The following is an 18,884-nucleotide window of genomic DNA, read 5'->3' as shown; positions in this document are numbered from 1 at the left end:
TAAGCACTGATAGTATTTTGTTTCCTGCACCCCTGGGCATCTCAGTGAGCATATTTTTATTGAAAAAAATTGGGTTCCATATATCACACATTTCTAAAAGTTCATTTGTCTCTCTGGGTAAGTTGGCATATGACCTCCCTAACCAGAATCTGTTGGTTTTTAAGTTAAATGATGATAAGATATTAACGGGCATTACTTCTGAGTTCTTGGGGAAAGTTTCACTATTGCCGGATAACTAATGGGTAACTTGAAAGTTTTGTCACATCATTAGCATAGATGTTGAGTCGTAAAGGGTTTTCTAGTTTCCACTTTTAGGGAGATGAAGAACTGGAATATAACGTTCCCACATATTTTCCATATTTGCCAAGAAAGGACAGTCCTAAGTGAATCATCTGTGTTGTTCTCGGGTGGATGAGAGAGAGGGATACGACTTCCCCGGGACATTCTCCTTGGGTCACACTGACTCGTTACAACCACGGTGTGGGCATGTGTGCATTTCTAGGGATCTTCTAGGGAGATCTTCTGCCCACTGAAGATGTATCATTGAATCTGTGTTGCCGAAATGTCATGTGTATTGATGTTGGTGAATTATTATTCTCTTCCTAGAGATCATGCTGGCAATTTGTTTCCTATCTGCCGCTCACTGTTGCATAAGCGTGTCCTATGCAGATAATAAGGCTTTCCATGATATTTCCCAATGTGATATTGTTTATGCAGAATTGAGCTGAAAGACCTAAGATTATCTCATGGTGAGTGATGGTGGCAGTCAGGATCTAACAGACAACAGGAAACTCTCTGAATATTTAAAGTAGAGGGCACTGTGAAAGGAGAGAGATCACTCCGTCAATGATAAAATCTGAGAAGGCAGGCAGCACAGTGAGGCCGCCCAAAGAAAAGGAGCCATTACCAGACGTAGGCTGGAGGGACAGAGGGAGCTGGGCAACTTGGCGGGAGTTGGAACTTTCTGTATATACACAGGTGCAGGGCGTGGGGTGGAGGTGCAGCCTCGCTACTGAGGCAGAGAGAAAGTAGGAAGTCCCGTAGCTTCTCCCTTTCTCCAGTTCTGCAGGACCCTCCTGGTTGTCCCACTGGCTGACCCCCGTGGGGCTGCTGCTGACTCGGAGCCTGAAGGGCTCAGCTCCCTGCAGCCGGTGGGGGCTGGGGGGGGGGGTGGAGGTCAGGGTCTGTATGCATTCTATGTGCAAACTAGCCTACGGATTTATTTTCTTTCTCTGGCTTTCTTGGTCTTATCCCCCGCCCCGCCCCTTAGCATTCTAGACATCCTTAAAAACTGATTAATGTCCTTTTTTTTTTTTTTTTTGCAAATAGATAGCTGGTTCTAAAATTCTAAATATATAATTAAATTACAATATTCATTATTTTCCTCAGAATAGGGGTTGCAGGACAGTAAGGCATATATTCTCCTCTTAAACTTGAACGTCAACGAAATATATATTTAAAAGATAGCTGCAGAAATATAACCACTAGCAATTATATTGCCAGGCACTATTCAGTGGTTGGACACATTCGCATTTGTGCTCCATCAAATAGCCACATATATTCTTTATTGAGATAAGAGATTTTTCTTTAATAAATATTTTGTTACAAATACGTTTATGGTAACTTTCTCCAAATAACATCTCTTCATCCAAAAACACCCTTTTCCCAAATAGTCATGCTAACCACGTGCCTTATTGTGAGTTCCTGTGTTTACCAAGTCATCTGAGCGTTGATTCTGTATATCACAGGTTCCTACTGTTACTTCTCATCAACCTATGAGGATCAACTTATTAGCCCTCCGTGTTTTGTGCGTCTGTTGCTCTCTCTGTTCACTCTTGGTTTTCTACCCCTGTCCATGCCCCAAGTCTATGTCGGTTCTTTCCAAACATCTGAAAGCTGTGCAATATAAAGGGCAGCCTCTCTGTGAGGGCATGGACCAGATTTGCTCGGCCCTGCGTTAGATTCCTGTTGTGTAGCAGACATCGGATAAGTATTTTTCTAAGGGAGGGAAATGAACCTCTGAATAAGTGAGAAATAGATCTGTATTTCATTGATCGATGTTGCTATGCATTTGGAAAATCATCTGATTTGCCACTTATATTTTCCTATTATCATATTCAAAACCTTATTAATATACCTACTTATATTATAAACTATATGTATGTTATATAATTATAGGTACTCAGAGGATGTGCTGTCTTCTGATTAAAAACAAAAATTATAACTCCCATCCAAACCAGATACTGTAAAACTGTTAAAGGACACTGTTGATGTCTCAGTTCCAGCTGAGGATTGAAGACCATTGATGCCGTGTCTCTAATTAGGACCAGCATGCAGACCTTGGGGGTGCGGAGGGTAGCATAAATCTCTGGGATGATCACCCAGTTTTAGCCCATGGAAGGTTGGAAAAGCTAAGAAATATAAAAGAGCTCCTCCCTCCCTATTTATTCCTTCTTTCCGTCCCTAATTGCCCCAAAATAAAGCCCACATAATACATGAACTTCAGCCAAGTACTCGGTATGTTGACCAAATAAAAGAAACCCACTCTGAAGTTTAGTTACACTCGCTCACATTCTTAGACATGGTCAAGATTAGCAGAGGGCTATGAAGACCGTGTTAGTGTGTGTAAATGTGGGGGGTGTATTAATCTCCTGACATGATTCTCTCCGTCACTTAGGCCTATGCTTAACTTGTTGCTATTTGAAAAAAAAAAAATGCCTTCACTCTTTTATGTTATGGGTTTATTTCTTCCACGTGTCTTCTGGGTAAGCCAGCAGGGTGTATTCAGATAAATAGCCGATATATTCTGATGGGTCAGAATCAAAATAGGCCATTGAGAGTTGCTTGTGGTGCCTTGAAGCAGTGACTATTTAGATAATGCACGTTTATTGTGAGCATCAACACAGGAGGCTGGGTCCACGCAATAATCGATGAATAGGAATTATTCATTTGGTCAGGGCTTCTCCATCTAGACTGTGGATCCGGTTAGCTCCAGGGACCTCCAAAGCCACCCTCCACTGAAGTGCTGAAACACCGTGACTTGACTCCTTTTCCATCTGTACTACCTGCGATTTCTTTCTTTCTTCCTTTTTTCCCCTCCCAACACCAACTGCTATATCCCCCCAGTATATGACCCTACCATTTCTATTCTCCAGAATGAAATATTATTTTGAAGACCAAAGGCATTTGTGACTCTGTGTCAAGTGCTTATCCCTGGTCTAATCAGCTTTGGTCATTTGGGGTGCTGGTAAAACATGGATAAAACATGTTTATCTAGAGCTGTTGAGAGAACTTTTTAACTTAAAGAAGCTTCACTGGGCAGGTATAATGTTTCGTGTGTGCTATGCAATGAAGTCTCTGAGCCTTTCTTCATTTGTCACATATTTTGTTGAATGAATGACCTGTGTGTGTGTGTGTTAAAGATCATAAACACGTCGCTGAACAGAGTATGTCAAAAACCTCAAACTTCAGTTACCAAATATAATACTATAGTGGTAAAATATTTGAAACGGTTGAATCAATGAAATTTAGCATAGTTTTGAATGCAGGGACGTGTTGGCTTTCGACAGCCTACGGATGCTGTGAAATGGTGACAAGGAAAGCATGTGCTGCTGTAGCTTAATGATGGCTAACATGGCATCTTTTGTTCTTTTTTAAATGGAAAGGACATGGTTGTTGTTCTTACTTACAAGTAAAATATATGTAGAAAATTGGAATTAATTAAAAATCACTCGTGCTCCTGTCACCCTTTCATCATTTTTCTTTCTATCTTTTCCAATCAGTAAGCAAAATTGTATCATTACGTGTATATTCCTTTGATATCTGCTTCAGAATGTGTTTTATCTACAGTATATTTAGAACCATTTTTCAAGCCAATAAATATAGATCTAAAGCATTATATTAAAATACTGCTGGTATTCCATTATGTAGGTGTCATAAATTTATTGAGCCTGTTTCTTATAAATGGGCATTTAGGTTGCCTCTGCAAATACTCTTGTACATAGGTCTTTGCTTCTTTAATTATTCTTTTCTGATAGATTCCTGGAAGCAAATCACAGATTCAGGGAGTTTAAATTTGTTCAGTTATTTGCTTTGTCTTACCAAATAGCTTTCAGAGCTGCCAGCTTTCTAGTCCTTTATTTGGTTTGATAGGCCAAAAATAATGTTGACAAACTTTTTATATCTTAATTGACCATTTGCATTTCTTTTTTGCATGCACGCACGACCTACTTTTTAGAGCATCTCCCCATGGTTTTTATATGTTCTTTCCCATTGCCTTTACAAATTGAGAAATTAAAATATTATAATAGTAGAACAGTCTATTACTTTATGTATGGTACCCCATCTTTCTGGATTTTATTTAGTAGACATATTTGTTAACAAAATAAAATGAACAATAAGCTATCTAGGGTTCATCTATTTTTAAATGTCTGCATTATCTGGACAGGGGCAATATTTCTTACCACTGTCTGGCTTGGTACAAGCAGTTAGGCATGAGTTCAGTTCTGCTGTGAAATGATCTTTACAAACAAACACTGTATTTTTTTTTTCCAGCTGATAATGAACTCTTCAAAAAGCATAGGAAACATAAATTTTCTTCAGCAATATCTTGATGAATGAGACCTTATCTGAAACCTAGATAGCATTCAGTATTGTTTATGTACTTTATAGTCATTACTTGTTGATATAATATATTGAAATGGATTTTCAAATCTAGTTTTCTCTTTTTTTTTTTCAAATATATGTTTAGAAATCATCTACTGCATTGCTGCTTCTCTTATTCCTCCTCCTTCCTTCTTTTTCTTCTTTCTGCTCTTCCTCCTTCAGTGCCTTTTGGCGACAATAGCGTATTCAGTTAGTCATACATATGTAGCTTGAGTGGTACATTTCATAAATGCCCCTTAAACTTTGCCAAACTTTGACACTGTGTGGTCATGTTACTTGGCTTTAATGACATTGAATTTCTTCTCGAAAGGAAAAGTTCCTACTTTTATCAGGCCGACTGACTACAGCAAGAACCCTAGATTATAGCTACCCTATATCCCAAGGAGTCTAAAATCTTAGAATCCCTACTTGTTAGCATCTCCTATATCCTTACGATACCTCCTTATGCTAAGCTGATCACCTGAAAGGAGAAAATCTCTGTACAAGCTATCTAGAAATAAAAAAAAATCTATAATTCACTCTTCTGGTTAAATCTTTGTCTACCTGTCTTCACCTACCATCCCTTGACATAAGATAGTCAACAGTAGGGCGGCTTCTCCGTGCCATTCGGTTAACCCTGACACTAGATTTGTTTAGTTGTTAGAGTGTTACTGTCTTTCCTGTGCCCAGAGCGTGTCTTCACTTTGTCATCCTCCCCTTTCCACGTCTGTCCCCCACAATCACCTCCTCCTGTTGAAGAGGGCTCCAGGCCCTTTACCAAAGATTGCATGATTGGTCTGGTTTCCTGTTCCACAAAACTCACAACTGCACAGTCTCTTCAGTCTTACATGAAGGAGACAAGCTGATCCTTGCCTAAAGAAAAGCTGGCTGTGGAGTTCATGGGGGCCCACAGTGTTTCCAGGTTTTCAGAACATTGGGAAGTCTCCTTTAAATCCATGATTTTTCTTTCTTCTGGTGCTACAGGACTCTCTCTTTTTTTGCTGGTATGTTTTTGTACAAAAGCAAGGCTTCATGGTGATGATGCTGTCAGCAACTGTTCTCTAGCTTCCAGATGCACGTTCCAGCCATCTGTCTGTCCTCCTCTGTTGTGTAATTTATTATTATTATTTTTTTAAAGATTTTATTCATTCATGACAAACAGAGAGAGAGAGAGAGAGAGAGGCAGAGACACAGGCAGAGGAAGAAGCAGGCTCCATGCAGGGAGTCCAGTGCGGGACTTGGTCCTGAGTCTCCCGGATCACGCCCTAGGCTGAAGGCAGGCGCTAAACCGCTGAGCCACCCAGGGAGCCCCTATTATTATTATTATTATTATTATTATTATTATTATTATTATTTCTCTGTCTTCCTTACCCATTGTATTTTTTTTTGTTCCTCATCAATTTCCGTATTAGAGAGAATGAGAGCAGGAAGGTTGGGAGAAATGAAGAAGGCAATATAGTAACTGGCATTTTAATTGGAGAAAAACATGTAAACGTATAACAAAAGTGCCCATAATTCAACTTATGCAAATGATAATCGAATGAATTTACCAGTAATAGAGTGACAGTTCCTAAAGGAAGTAATTAGCCATTCTATCATTGATGTCTCCAGATAACAAATGTGCATTGTCTTAAATTTAATCACAAAAGAATACACAGTATAAGATTTAATTATGCATACTATTTTACTGCTCTGGACTTTAGATAAAGGAACTGCTTCCCTCAGAGTTTCTTATTTTGTGCTGAATGGCATTAATTCGCAGTTCGCTGGGTGAACAGACCAGTGGGAGCTGTGCTCTTCACAGTCTCCAGGCGTTTGACCAGAGCAAGAGCAGCACTCACCAGAGGATGAAGAAGGGCTATTGGCGGAGTGGCTGTGTCTGCGATGACCTTATCCATCCTGACCTGTTCAAATACTAGGCAGCCTTTGAAGTCTGGCTCATCTTCTTTCCGATCTCCTACCAGTTGAGTTCCCTCTCCTAGTAACTTGCAGAGTTTCTTTCTTTCTTTCTTTTTTCTCTTTTTGTTGGCATGAATCACTTTCCGCTTTGCGGTAGAGAAAGAACTATGTGAGTCTGGCACAGTACTTGAGTCACAGCATGCAAATGCTCAGTAAATCTTTACTGTGGGAGAGAATGAACCCAGAATATCTACACCTTCTTGATAAAGTCTTCACTTCCATGTGGTTTCTTTCCTTTCTTTTTTTCTTTCATTTCTTTTCTTTTTTTTTTTCTTTTTTTTTTTTTGGAGAAAAAGTCTGTTTCTGGCCATTCATCCATATTATTGGAATTTGAAATTAAAATCATGTATATAGGACTATATATAATTTAATGTGTATATATAAAAATAATATATATACATAATATATATAAACATGAATTTGGTTTCTGGACCTGTTTTATCTACATTATCATAATCTGTGCTTTTAAAAAAAATTTTGATAGAGGATTTTCTTTTCCCTTGTGTAAACATATGCTGAATATCAACTACATTCCAGGCACTCTGTGAGTCACTCTACATTTTTTTTTTTTAATGATATTCTGTTTAATGTAGAGAACATGCTTTTGCTATCAAGAAGGGAAAGGAAAAATTTCACAAAAAGGTAACTTCTATGATGGCAGGTTTTATGAAGGTACAAACTAGATCCCCTAACAGATCTTTTTATGCTCTTCCAGGAAGGGGTTGTGTTAGTCTGGAGCTAGTCCGTTCACAAGGTTTGCTTTCTTCCTGCTGTCCTGCGGTCTCCTCCCTCCCCATCCCTTATCCACTTTCCCTTCCTGGCAAACACACTTTTTTTTTTTTTTTTTTCAGTTCTCAAAGTTACATACTAAGATTAGGTCGCTTAACTTCCTAGTAAACACGTGTCTTTTTCTTAATCTCTCTCTCTCTCTCTCTTTTTTTTTTTTTTTTTTTACTGAATCTGTGTGATGTAAAACATCAGGACTATGTGAAATTGTTAGGTATCAAAATGCAGGAATTACAGGTTTTCAGCTCTGACTTTGGTTGGATTCTTAGGAGGAATATATTTTACATAATGGAAGGACTCTTGGCATGGACTATATTCTATGGTCAATGAAACATTTCCATCAAATATATCAAGGTCATCTGTGCTTACTGGCTGCCTATCCTGAAAATGGCTCAACCTTAAGAATGTGTCACATCTTTCTTATATCTTTCTTGCATTGACTATAATATGCTTTTTCATCCGTTCACTTCTTGATCTTATTCATTCCCAAAAAGGAACAAGATCAGTCAGATGTAGTAAAAGGCAAAAACAAACCTTTTTCTTTGAGGATAAAGTATGTCAGTTTCCTGTGGAGTCACTTGACTTCCTGACACTCTAGCGATAGAAAAGGTGGTAATGATCACATTTACTAGAGTGAAGTATAAGTTAAACACAGAAAGGTTGGGAACTGATTACATACCTCCCTCCTTCATGTTCCTTTTTAATGTCAATGAAATCAAGATTCAAATGGCAGACATGGCCCTTTGAGATTTGCAATTTGAAAATCTCAATCTATGCTTTAGAAATTAAGAAAAATGCTCTAAAATTATGGATAAAAGTATCAATCTTGTAATCTCATCAGAGTGGTTACAGGGGAAATTTAAATGAAAATATATGTGAAAATAGATGATTTATATATATTTACCAAATCAAATTAAGTTCTTTATTACAGTCACTTAAGTTTTTTTTTTTTTTCAAGTAGATGTTTCTAGCTGATAGGAGAGAAAGTAAAGTAGTCTGGTAATTCAGAGACTTTAAAAGGGTCATGAGAACTTCTTCTTCATTGCCACTATCCTGGGAAACTATCACAGAATGGGTAGATAAGTTTATTTTCCACATTTTAGATGGTTATAACTACAGTGTAATTGTTAATTTAATGTGTCATCTTGGTTAGGCCACAGTGCACAGATGTGTGGCCAAGCATTATTCTAGATATTTCTGCAGAAGATATTTTTTAAATGAAATTAACATTTAAATGAGTAGACTTTGGGTAAAGCAGATGACTTTCATTATGGCAATTAATGTGTGGGTCTCATCCAATCAGTTAAAGGCCTTAATAGAAAAGGACTTAGGTCTCAGAAAGAGGAGGGAATTCTACTAGCAAACTGCCTTTGAACTTAAATTGCAACTCTTTCCTGGGTCTCCAGCCTTCTGCCCCACCCCCCATTTTTGGATTTTCAGATTTCCACAGTTGTGTAAGCCAATTCCTTAAAATAAATCTCTCTCTCTCTCTCTTTCTCTTTTCTTTTTGTAAATATGCATCTTGTTGGTTGTCTTTCTATGGAGGATTCTAAGTAATAATACATACAGATTTAGGGAGCGTAAATAAACCAATATAATTTGACTGTTCTTTTTTTTTCCCCTCCACAGAATAATTTATTCAGCCTTTAGGATTAAACTGAACAATATGGAAAATTGGTACTGATATGAAAAAAAAAAATGCCCATCATTATCCTTATTTCATTAACAAATTTCAAATCTTATTTTTTAATGTAATACTATTAAACTTATGGAAGGACAGATGTTGAAATTATATTCTGTATGTATAACAGGTATTTCAAATATTTTATTAAATATTTTATTAAAGGTTTTCATTTTATTCAGTTTGTGGCATCAAAAATGTAGTCAGCTCCCCAAACAAAGATGCACTTTCCAAATATTATAAAGATTCATTCTCATCTGGGGAGAAAAAAAAAAAGGCATTCAACTTCCCTTCTCTTTCATTATAACTGGAGCAAATATATTAAATTTTATATGCCTGATTTGGGAAATCAGTTTCTGTCTTCAATAACTGATTGTGTGTTATAGCTGGGTCCTTTACAAATGAAGTGCACTTCTATGGCTTAAAAATTGCTTTCCTGTGCAACATGATGTAGTAATGAATTAAATCCAAATGAGCCTTATATTCACAATGTCATCCTATGTAACTCGTCCCCTGTGGAACTTTTTTATTATCTAATACAAGACAAGCTAATGTCTTCCCCTCATGCCTCACTTCTCGGAAGGGTATGCAGCTTTCAGTATTAGAAATAAAGAAAGAAAAAGTATGATTTGAGATCAAATTACCTTTTTATAAACTCTCTAAATCACAGAGAACACCTTAACATGTCCCCAAATATGCAAATCAAATTCTGATAGAGCAAGAAACAAAAGGAAGTAGTTCCAATCCCGTGGAGTGCATTTCTATCTGTGAGAGAAAAACGAAACTGAACATTTTTCTTTGAACAGCACTGTGTGCAGGTGGTTTTTACCTTCAATAAAAATAAAATAAGTGTGGGCGTTTTCTCTCTATTTCTTCACTTGGTTTCATCATATTAACTATTCTGTAGGGAACAACTTGTAAGATCAGCTTGTACCAATATTGTAGCTCAAGCTGCTACAGAGACTCAAAAGCTCTAATTTATTAGCCTGATAATTTTGGTAATTCGACGAAACGTCAGATATTCCCTTATTATAGATGCCTTAGGTGTGTCTCTGTGGCATACTGGAATTTAACTGAGTATTTCAAAGTATCTTACTATTTCATGTGGGCAAAAAGCAGAGGGAGGAAAATGTTTATTTTAGTCCAGTGGGGCAGCCAAGATAAATTGAATCAGGTTTTCAGAGGCTGCTACTTCTTGTGGTTTACCGCCTTTTTTTTCCTTTGTTGTTTTTGTTATTGTTGTTGTTGGTTTTTTTTTTTTTTTTTTTTTTCTTTTGGCTGAGACCTTAGCAGATTTTTTTCTGCATCCTGCTCTGTGAGCCCTCGCTGGATCTGAATCAGTTGCTGCTGGCATAACACATGCTCATGATCAAAGCTTTCCTTTCTTATTTTAAGTAGAGAAACTAAATTCCTATAAGACGGTTCCCTCCTGGTTTTAATTTTTAAATTACATTTCAGTCAAATAACTAAAATCACACACAAAGATAAGCACATTATCTAAATAGAGAATGATTAGGGAGGTTAAGGGCAATATCAAAACTACACTGTTACACGGAAAGGAGACATCTCAACTTTCCAATTGAAGGGTTTGTATTGTTCATCAAATTTATATTCCATTTTTAAGATACTGCCTTAGTTTACAATCACAAGACTCGCTCAAGGTGCCTTTTAACATGATGCATTTATTCCTACGTTATTTATTTACTCAATGATTGTGTATTATGGGCCTACTGGGTGCTGGGCTGGAGAGAAAGCCATGAAGAAGTCATGGCAGGTACCCGCATTTATGCGTTTCCATTCCTATTGGAATGTCCAGATTGAAGCAATGGGAGCCTACCTGTGTATGTAAAGTACATTGATGCAAAATTACACATTGTGGTAAAGAAAGAAGGGGGGAGAGGAAAGGGGGAGAGAGAGAGACTTTAATTTGCAAAGGTCTCTGGGGGCTACTTTGGGACGTAGCCGTTGGTCAGTTCAACTTGCAATTGTCACTTACTGGGTTCCAGGAAGATTGCTCAATCCCCCCGAACCTCTACCCAGGCTGCCTATGGGGCTGCAGGATTGCTCAGCTCTTTGGCAGAGCCTGCCCCTCGTCCTTGCTCCGGGGACTGTCCCCCTGCTAATTTACATGCTTTTGGCTGCTACCTTGGCGAATAACCAACACACGTGCACACACACACACACACACACACACAACACATACCCACTTCTAAAGACTGAGTTCAGCAGGAAGTGACAGGTGGGAGGGGATGGTAAGCTTTGACCATTCTCCAGCTTGTATTCGTTTGCAATATTCAACATGGAATTTAACTTGGAAAATAAGAAGCCCTTCATGTGCTTCATGCCTGCCTCTTTTTAAAATTACCGACCATAGAATAACTTAAAGTTCTGCTTTTCTTCTCAAAATAGCCTCATTTCTGAAGACTGCCTCACAACTCCCCATTTTTTATTGTTGTTGTTTTCCTAAATTTCACATTACGCGCAGAACTGGTGCGGTACACGGAGGAAGCTGGCAATCTTTCTCACAGCTCGGTCTCATTCCGAAATAACCGTTCTGAGGATGATATGTTAATCTCGGATTCTTGTGTTCTTAGTTTTTGTTTAAACAGTGGCAATCTTTTGAAAGGTGCAGTTTGCTAATTATGTGCAATTATGGTCTGACCCCCAGGGGTGCGCGTTAGCTGTCTGAGACCGCAGGACGTGCCAGTGAGGAGAGTTGCTCTACAGACTTGAAAGTTGGACACAAATATCCACATGGATTTTTTTCTTTTTTTGAACATCTACTTGCCCTGTCATTTCCTTCTGTCGATGGATAGTGACCAGGGACTGGCAGGTGCTCTGCCTTTTTCCAGTGACCCTTTTGGCAGCAAATGTGCAGAAGATGTGGAGACCACGGGACTGGAGGAGGCTTAAGGCAGGGGTTCTAAGAGAGTGGCACCTGCATGGCAGTCACCGTGGTAGAGAAGGTGGCGATTGCTGCCAGCAACTTTCATTCCAGAAATAACCCCCACCCCCGACCCCCACCCTGTGCTGGGAATAGGGGAAAGTTGAATGACAGGCAACACTGATGATAAGCATCGCTACAAAAATCTGTAAGCAGGGAGGAGAAATTGGGCATTGTGAGAAACGTCACTTGGAAAATAATTTGCTAATTGGAGAGAAAAAAAAAGCTGTGAAAATGACACAGGATGATTCAAAAATTAGGAAAGCTAGTCAAACAATTTGGGGTGAGAGAAACAAGGTGGCAATCAAAATGAATTAAGTTTTCCTTCTGCCTGGTGACTTAAGGGAAGGCTTCTGGATTAGAAATCCGGGTTAGAAAGCAATCGATGGAGGCAATACCGCTGTGAGAGTCTAGTCTAGAAAATTCTTAGAAGGGAAGAAAAAGTGCTATAGCCTAAGCTGCTGGGAGGAGGAGTCCGCAGTGGAGCAGTAGAGAAGGGGCTCCTGTGCCCCGAGGCCTGACGGGTCCCCTTCCCTGTTGGAGGCCGGTGTCCACGCCCGGGACGGAGGTGGCGGCTGGCCTGGCGGTGCTGGCCCGACCCGAGGGATGAGATGAGCATGTGGAGAGGGGCCCGGACACGGCTGCAAACCCCTAGAACCCCACCTGGCCCTGGGGCCTAGGTAGGCCCCACCGGCCCTGGCATAGCCACAGCCCTGTGTTTGGGAAAATCAAGTGATACCCACTTGGTTCCCATCTGCTCCCGAATTTGTTTCACCCCAAAGCTATTGTTGCACCTCGCTGGGGCCCACAGGTGACCTTCCTTATTTATACGGTGTAGGTAATGATAGTCTGACCTTCACATGAACACACGAAAGCTACTGAGGACATAGCACGTGGGAAACAAGACTATCTGTTATTTACCATTATTATTGTTATTTACTATTCTTGTTGTGGTTATTTATTTATTTATTTTAATTTTATTTTTACATATTTTCTTTAATTGGAGTTCAATTAGCCAACAAATTGCATAACACGCAGTGCTCATCCCATCAAGTGGCCCCCTCAGTGCCCGTCACCCCGTCACCCCATCCCCCCACCCACCTCCCTTTCCACCACCCCTTGTCCGTTTCCCAGAGTTAGGAGTCTCTCATGTTCTGTCTGTTGTGGTTATTTTTGTTACCAAAAGGTCTTTAACTATCCCCTGTGGTAATATCTCATCAACCGCCCTCCTTCATAGGCTGATGTCTTGGAATGTGGCCCAGCCCATGTTTCTTTCCTTTCTCCTCCTTCACCTCTCAACTTTCCTCTCCTCTCTCCCTCTTGTTCATCTTGCTATTTATTTATCTCTATCTGCTTGTCTTCCAAGGCATGCCATTAGCCTCACGCTCCATATTTAGGTATTTCCCTAAACAAAGTTCTCTGAGAATTTTGAGGTCAGCTCCCTCCCACCCCCCAAAAAAGTCGTTTTTTTTTTTTTTTTTTTTTTTTTGTACCAAATGCACAATCGTATCTACAAGGTAAATTTTATGGCACCTCTTAGGCCTCAACTCATCCTGAGGAAGAATTGCACCTCCCTAGTGAGAGCTCCACTCCTTTACTTTGATGCAATACATCAATAAGCAGGTAAGAGGCAGGGTCCATTCTTCTTAAATCGTACTGCAGAGGTTTGAGAAATGAGTTAGGAGAATTTCGTGGAAGTCTTTGGAGCAAAGTTGCTGGTTAGGAGTTGGTTCTGATACGATGAGACATCATCAAAAGGTTTTGGGTAGGAGGATTTCAAGACCAGATGCACCTTCTGAGGAGATCACTCTCAGAGCATCGCTTAGAGATGGAGAGACTGAGAACAGGAAGGGCAGTGCAGAGATGGTGTGACGTCACCGGGCAACTCCCGCTGTTGGCACCACTGGGCAGGTGTGCATTGGGGAGGCACGTGTCCGCGGAGCATCGGTGAAGAGGTGTGTGCACAAAGACAAATGCTGAAACGAGGGGCATAATGCACAAGGCTGATTGTGCACCTACTGCTCAATTTTGATTAAAATCCTCCGGCTGTGGGACTCCAACATGGGTATCGGTCGTCTTGCCAAGGATCAGTTAATACCCGTGAGAAGTCGGGTTTTACTGAGCTGGCGAGCTAACAAGTTAGTCTGTCGTGAGTTCATGGACACGTGCAGAGAGCCCCGAATCGAAGATGGAAGACAGTTCATTACAGCACAGCGAGCGGCATAAGCAGCAAAGCATTGCATTTGCATGAATCCTTTGAGCCCCACTTCCCACAGGTGACCAAAGGAGGGTGAGTTGACACCTGAACGTGTAGTAGTTACTTTACAGAAGAGAGACTTTGAACTTAGGCATCCTAGATCTTTTTTTTTTTTTTTTTTTTTTAAGATTGATTGATTGATTTTAGAGAGAGAGAGACAGAGAGGTAGGGGAGGAGAGGGCCTTAAGCAGACTCCGTGCTGACGGGCTGAGTGTGGAGCCCCATGTGGGGCTGGATCTCACAGCCCTGGAGCTGAAACCAGGAGTCAGACACTTAATCGACTATTGCCTCGCAGGCGCCCCAGGATCCTAAAGCTTTTATGCCGGATGGTGACCCTACCTGTATAATAACATACATGTGTACGACGCCTGCACGTTCTCAAGGCAGACAGCATATTCATTTTTTCCAAGTCTGTGGACCAAGCTGACCTTTCCTATGGAGGAGCCGCTGTCTATGTCTGCCAAGGCCGTGTGCTACGTGCGTATCCTTGGGAAGATTGTTTTGAGCAAGGGCAGTCTCAGGGAATGTGCAGAAATGTGAGAGAGCATCTCGTGTAGCGTCAAGTTTCATCTTTGGCTCCGTTTTGTCAGGGTTTAGTAAATTACTTAAATATATTAAATACCTGCTTCCTGCAGTAGGTGGAGGGGAGGCGTGGAGTTCTCCGAGGAAGGCAGGATAGTGTCCACTTTCAAAGAGCTTGAAGTCGTCTTGAAGGATAAAGAGAATAATACGTCCCAGTCATAGAAACTGACTGTCACCATTGTAGTAACACAGGCCGACAGAAGTGCCGTCAGGAGAAAAAGAATTCTCATTAAAGGGATTAAATCACATGGGTGTGACAGTTAGTGCTTTTCAACACTTGAATTTCGCTCTACAGCAGAAATAAACTCTAAGTCAAAACAAACCTGAGAAAAAAACCCAGGACAGTCCGGAAGGGGTAGGAATACTAATAATCGGAGGTAAGGTTTTGACATAGAGTATTCCCTTTAGTTTTGGGGCTGCATGGTATTAGGTCAAAGTGAAACTGAGTTTTCATTATCCTCAGTATGTAGTTTCTAAACGTGTGCTAGGCATAGAGGCGTCACGCCTTGCCTTAGAGTTATTTCAGGTCTTGAAAAACTAGCCATGCTCTGTGATAGTCTGAGGAGGCATTACTAATCACCGGGTGGTAATTAAAGACAAGAAAGCAGAGTGTTAGGACTAAGTAGACCTTCTGGGATGCACTCTAAATCCTCAACCCTTTAGCCATGGTTGGGATGTCACAGTAATGCAGTGGGATTGAGAAATTCTGAGAATGAAAAATCACGTCTCAAGCTTGAAAAGACTGGGGTGCTGCTCATCGCGTAGTGTTTGTTTTGTGGGGCCGGAGACCAGTTACGATGCATAAGCAATGAGAAGATTCATTCATTCATTCATTCATTCATTCATTTATTTATTTATTTATTTATTTATTTAGAGAAGATTCCTAAGGCAGCATGACTTGGCTGTAGGAACTCATTGCAGCCCACTCAATGCAGAAAACTGTTCCCGTTTGCATTTCCAACAGTGCTGCATAGGTGTAACTGGTGTGTGTCCCTTCCCAAATGGTTATGGTAAACGAAAATGGATTTTTGAACCTCAAGGATCTATAAATGGGATTTTGAATGAAAAAGAAAGATGTTGAAATATCCTGGACCAAATAGTGAGATTTATCTCTGTCCAATTAGACTATCATTATGTCTGTTACATATTAGAATTGCATTTTCAGAAAGAAATGCCTATTTCTCCATTAGTTTTTAAAACTGACACTCCTAGGTGCCGGATTTAAACTCTTAACAGGAGCACTGGTCTCTCAGATCCCTAGCAAGCCAATCAACAAACACATGTGTGGGTTTTTGTTTTGTTTTTTACTATTTGTAATCCATTTGTTGTGCTTGCGTTTTTGTTTAATCAAGCTCCATCATAGGTGTCATAAAAGTTAACTATAATGTCTTGACATATTAGCACCAAAATCTCTTTAAGGCACATGGTGATTAACATAAACTTGGTTTTATTTTTACTTGTTTAAATGAAAGATACTAGTGAGAGATTTTCACGTTATGTATGATGTGTACAACTCTGAACATTGGCAAATAACAGATAACGTGCGTGTCCTAACAATGCTTTTATGCAAAATCTGCAAGTATAATGTTAGCATAAAAGAGATTACTTTTTTAGGCAACAAATGTAAGGTTTTTCTGTATTTTGATGGATTAAAAATGATCCACTTAGAAAGTATTTGCTTGGCATATGGGTTCTGAGAATCTCTAAGTCTCTAGGTGAGGGAAAGATCGTAGAATGATATTACTGCTTTGATATTTTTGCTTCTCTACATCCGATTGAAGAATTTCAACACTCTGAATAGCTCAAAATGTCCACCCAAATTTCAGCAGTGGCTATAGAGAGATCACAGAACAATAATAAATTGCCTGCTTTGTGTATCAGTAATGAGTTTAGGTAAAGGGGATTAAGAGGCACAGACTTCCAGTTACAAAGTCAATCACAGGGATGAAAAGTACAGCGTAGGGAATATAGTCGATAATATTGTAATAGCGTTGCATGGTGACAGATGGTAACTACACATTCTGTAATGTGTATAATCGTCCAACAACTGCATTGTACACCTGAAACTTGTATGTCAAGTATGCTTCAATTAAAGTTTTTTAAAAAAGTGAAATTTTTATTTTAAAGAAAAAGTGAGCATCCTCGCAGGCCTCGGATCATAAAGGAAAAAATAAAGCATAACAATCATAAAAGTGGCCTCGGAACAAGGAATGATCACTTTGTAATTACCGAATAGTGCGCTTTAGTGGAGCCGTGGGCAGGAAGTGGTAAACCATCAGGCTGTGACAGACAGGTCAGCGCGGGGCATGGTGGTGCCACACACAGGACAACCATGGCTTACTCAGTTGTCTCTTTTATTCAATACTCTATAATGTCTAAATCAAAGTTTCTAATGCATTTTTAAAAATGCAAGTTATAAAAATCTGCAATAAGGTTCTGGATCAGTGAGCTCTGTCAGGATAGATTATAGTTCTGCACAATCTCGGCTGTAACGATATCATGATAAATGGGGAATGACACTAGCAGCCCATTTATCTCCTAAGATTACCACTTTGATGATATTGATTCTTCCTGTGGATCTTAGACTCAAGATTATAGCTCAAGTACGGAGAGACAATCAGTTTTGTAAAGCATGTTCTTAAAATGTTCCAAATTTTACCTTTCTTGGCTGAGATGTGCCAGTCAATAGCTATCAAGAAATTAAATTATTGCTTATAGCCCTTAGGGATTTTCATAATTAAAAAAAAATATTTTGTATCTGTTGAATAATAAATCCTGATTCCTAAATTGTATTCACACGTTACTTCAGTGGACATTAAGCATATGTTTACAGTTCGGGAGATAATAGGGTACAGAGAATTTTATTTTATTCTATTTTATTTTATTTTATTTTATTTATTTATTTATTTATTTATTTATTTATTTATTTATTTTGAGGATTTTAAAATGACATAAGTTGGGCTTCCTGGATTCAAAAAGTTCGGAGACTGTTAGGTGGTAGGAGATGGGATTGTTTGCTAAAACGATATAATTTTAATAAAGGGTGATATAAATAAGACTTATGGAATTATCTGGGTAAGAACTAGTAACCTGGTTTTAAAGGACAGGGCTAGCTTGGTAGAGGGGTGATAAAATCAGAAGGTGTTTTACAAGAATCCTCCAGGCAGAGGGGGGACAAAGGGAATTCCAGGTATAAGACGGAACGATAGAGTCATATGGGATATTTGGAGATGGCCTTGATTCTTTGTGTCTAAGAACACAGGACAAGTGGAGGCAAGCTGATCTGAAATAGGAGATTGGGGAGGGAAATAGGGAGAAGAGAGGAGGGGGAGGAGAGAGTTAGATGCAGGTGGTAGACTATGGAGGCCTTTGTATGCCGTTAAAAAAAATGGTTTTGGTTTGCTTTGCTTTATTTTTAATCAGCTGTTGAGGAGTCAGTGAGATACAGATTTTAGAACAAGAACAGGAAACAGTGTTTAGGATGGATGACATGAGGAAAAAGCCGTAAACCAGAGTGAAGTGAGGAGGACATTATGTATTAAAATCATTGCTTACGTTGCTGTTGAGGGTTGGATTGAAGCGAAGTTCATGGAAATTGAAGCAAAAGAATGGATTCAGGTGGTATTTTAGCGGTAACGTCATAAGGATTTGCTCTTTAGAAGCTGACCAAGAAATAAGCCACCGAGTTCTTCCAGATTATATTTTCCTGACTCGGAGGAAAAGATAACCTTAGGCCAGATTATATATATATATATATATATATATTTTTTTTTTTCTCTCTCTCTCTCTGTCTTTTCCATGCAGTCATTTAATGGCCATTTCCTGGGTGTGTATTTCTAAAGAAAGCCCCATGCTATGGATCATAATGTAATTACAATCCCTGTTTAATGTGCATTTTTTTTCCTGGCATGATAAACATAAAAATCTATCAAAGCAAATCCTCCAACGAGTATGGATTTCTAAACAGTGTTTATAGTAGCGTCTGGCCTTCTGCACTTAGGCATTTGATTCATTTGGGACCTGTTATTAGA

General features: G+C 39.4%; 1 protein-coding gene across 4 annotated transcripts in view; it reads left to right on the top strand.

Moving 5' to 3' along the window:
- NAALADL2 (N-acetylated alpha-linked acidic dipeptidase like 2) overlaps positions 1–18,884 on the top strand; it is an 878,960-nt gene that overhangs the window by 229,427 nt on the left and 630,649 nt on the right. The gene's annotated exons all lie outside the window — the stretch shown is intronic.

The sequence above is a fragment of the Vulpes vulpes genome, chromosome 3 (genome assembly GCF_048418805.1).
Source record: "Vulpes vulpes isolate BD-2025 chromosome 3, VulVul3, whole genome shotgun sequence".
Classification (NCBI taxonomy): Eukaryota; Metazoa; Chordata; class Mammalia; order Carnivora; family Canidae; genus Vulpes; species Vulpes vulpes.
This window is presented reverse-complemented; position numbering and strand designations above follow the sequence as displayed.